Here is a 3,771-nt window from a genome sequence, read left to right as displayed (position 1 = left end):
ACCATGAGTATTTTGAAAGCCAGGGAAGAAATTTTTGTCCTGGAACAAGAAATACTTAAACCTAGAGCAAATTCAGGTTGGGTGAAGCGGGAGGTCAACTGACCAAGTTCCAACAGCTTTTTCATCCCACAACATCTTCACAGAAAGTTCTAGATAAATTATCCCAAGAAGCAATGGTCAAGACAGCAAGGCCGATATTTCATTTAGACTATATTTCTATAGACAAATTTAAACTATATTCATATAGACCATAGACTATATAGTCTAATTCCTTAAAAGAACTATTTAGGAACCATATTAAAACTGTGTAAAAGAAGACACCAAGAAGGGGGGTGGGACCAACACGTGCCTAATGGATTCATTCTGAAGAAAAAAGAACAGGAAACGATGTACTGTAATTACAAAATAGTGCCTCTGGCTTGAGCTGTAAATTCATTCTGACAGCGTTGAGCTCCCTCTGGTGGTCATTTTTAGTAAAAATTGGCTACCCTTGGATTCTATCCACTTTCTATCTGGGGAATGACCCTAAGAGATGAAACGTGTTATTGTCCTGAATCTTCATCCACCCCCTTTATTAATATGCACACAAATGTAGCTAACCTTGATTTATTCCTCTCCTCTCCAATTCTATTTTTGCTGCTTCTGAAAAGCCCCTCCTTTGATCACAGCTATTGTAAATCAAAGAGCGATCAAGAATGTAAAGCCTATATGGGCAAGAACACAGTTAATTACAGATGACAAGAACAGATCATTCTGAATCTCCGAAGAAAACACCAGAAACGTGATAGAACACAATGATGTGGAAAGCTTTGGAGTTTAATTATATTCATACAGATCTAGAGTCATAAAATCTTACTGTGAGATTTTAAGCAAAAAAAAAAGACAAAATCTCCAGGACCTTCCCCATCTGTAAAGCTGCGCTGTCGTTAAGGTCAGTCAGTTCACAAGATACTTAGTGCCGCGCCTGTCGTAGAGCAAGCACTCAGTAACCAGGATCCCTCCACCTTAAATAACCACTCACAAACTTCTGCCTGGGCTTCAGAAACAAAATGGATTTGCAGGAAATAAAGTGTCATAATAATATGGAATCCCGATGTTTATTGTGGAATCTACTTCGTGCTTGCCTATGCTGCCTTTTCTTTGTGTGTGTGTGTGTGCGAGCGTGCGTGCGCGCGCACACGCACGCACGCCTCACTTAACAACAGCTGAAATGGAGAAAGAATGATGAGAGAACCACCATTAAGAGAAATTATTACCGGTAAATGAACATTGTCATTGACACCCATCAATCCCCCTCCTAGCTAAAGGATATGTATTTCTTCTTGAGGGGATGAAAATGTGCCAAAATTAACATCGGTGATGGTTGCATACAATATACAAACTATCTGGCCTATAGCCTCCTTTTCTGAAAATAAAAAATTACCGAGCACCCCCTGCCCGCCACCCCCAAATTCAAAATGTTTGTACTATAGCCCAGTATCCAGGAGAAAGTGCAGGTGTCTGCTTTTGCAGACCCCGGGGATCATTCCTGGGGCTCCAGGGGTGGCATCACCCACTTTGGGAAACCCTGAACAACAAGACATTGCACTGTATACTTTAAATGGTGAATTAGTTCTCAATGACGCTGTTTTTAAAAAGACGGCCGTTGCCTTTAGGAACCCTGTTGCTGTGGTAGGTTCGACCTTGGGTTGCTAACCAAAAGGTTGTAGGTTCAAACCTACCAATCATTCAGTGGATCTGTGGGATAAAGATGGGGCTGTCTGCCCCATAAATATTTAGTCTCACAAATTCTATACAGGCTTGCTATGACGGATGACAAGACTTCTTGTTACATACTTTGGACATGTTGTCAGGAGAAACCAGTCCCTGGAGAAGGACAGCGACAAGGAGGAAGGCACGTAACGAGATGGATGGACACAGTGGCTGCATCAATGGGCTCACGCATAGGAATAATTGTGAGGTTGGTGCGCAGGACCAGGAAGTGTTTCCTTCTGTTGTGCAAAAAGGTCGCTATGGGTCAGAGCCAATTTCATGGCACTTAACAACAACAACAACCTATGTCTTTATGATATAATACATTACATAAAATATGTACAATATTATATATTTCTATATGTTGTATATTAGATATCTACTATAGTGCTGTTCTAGATTATCTTTATTTTTATAATGAAGCAGTAATGAAATGATCGATGGTTTAGATTTTAAGAGTAGTTTTATTTTCCTTAGTAGAATATTGCTGAAACTTAGTTGACCCCACGCTCCATTTTTTGTCCACAAAGTCAGTGAAACTCCACTGAAATCCACTCAAAGAGTGAATAGGGCAGAAGGACTGTGGGATCTCGAGGCAGGATGGGGCGCAGGTTTTCATGCAGACTCTGGTCCTTGTAGACTATGTGACCATATGCACTTGACTTCGTCTTTTTAGCCCCAGGAGGGGATTAGGCCTCCTGTGCCAAAAGTCTAGCACTTCTGTCATCACCGATCTCTAGCCCAATACATGGACACTCACCCAGTTACACTATGACACACGCATATGCCTACAACCAAATATGATAGAAACTAGGGGGTGAGGGGGACTTATGATTTTAAAAAATCAACCTTTAAACATGAGGCACAAGAGAAAGTCTATGTGTCTCCAGCTAAAATACAAAGGAAGAGAGGGACGAGTGAGGCACAAGCATCACCAAAGTCCCCAAACCCACTGCCATCAAGTCAGCGCCCCTTTGAGTTTGGGTTTCCAAAGCTGTACATCTTCACGGGAGAGTAAAGCCTCATCTTACTTTGCCGTGAACAGCCCAGTGAGTCAACCACAATGCCTCCAGAAATATATATTAGCATATTAGATATTGGGAGGCCTTGTGTATAACTTTATGACCCAATATACTCATACACTAACAGACATATAAAGCAGTGACTTCATCACCCTTAAAAACATAATGAACCACTGGTAATGCACTGCTAAGCAGCTGAGTGCTACCAAAGGGTTGGCAGTTCAAACCCACTAGCTGCTCTGCAGGAGGAAGACCTGCAGTCTGCTTTCATAAAGATTAAAATTAAAAACCAAGCTCACAGCCCTCAGGTCAATTTCAATTCACAGAGATCCTCTAGGGCAGAGTAGAACTTTCTCTGGGAGCTGCCAAGACTGAATCCTTACAGGAGCAGAAAGCCTTAGCTTTCTCTGGCAGAGCAGCTGAGTTGGTGGTTAGCAGCCCCACGCATAACCCACTGCACCCACAGGGCTGCTTCCAGCCTTGGACACCCTACAGAGCAGTCCCACTCTGTCCCCGACGGTCACTGGGAGTTGGAATCAATTAATTAAGCATACATTTTTAATGTTCAAATTTCCCCCTTCCTGGGAAAATGTATTTTTTTCAAAATTTGTGAATTCTCTCTCCAATGAGAGAGGGGAACAGGGAAACCAGAAAAAATAAAGATTAATAACCATATAGGGTCCCCAAAATTCACTCTTTTGTTCCTTAACACTGCCTCTCCTTATAACTTAGGAGGAGGAAGGTGGGGTATGTGTGTTAGAAAGCCCTTTCTTTTTTATAGTATTCTTCCTTCTTCTGACATATTTGGGCCGCAGGCACCACCGAGAGGCATTAATCATACTTCTCTTTAGTTTCAGTGACCTTTGATGAATCTCTCTCGAAATCCAGCAGCACAGCTTAAAATGAGTTAATCTAGTAAAGTGCCCCTATCAAGAAGAGGAGACATTCAAATACCTATAGTTCGTAAATCATTAGACTCATAGGTGTCACCGTCTCA

This window comes from Echinops telfairi, unplaced genomic scaffold (assembly GCF_000313985.2).
Source record: "Echinops telfairi isolate 266 unplaced genomic scaffold, ASM31398v2 ScPeMD7_7468;HRSCAF=8506_0, whole genome shotgun sequence".
Lineage (NCBI taxonomy): Eukaryota > Metazoa > Chordata > Mammalia > Afrosoricida > Tenrecidae > Echinops > Echinops telfairi.
This window is presented reverse-complemented; position numbering follows the sequence as displayed.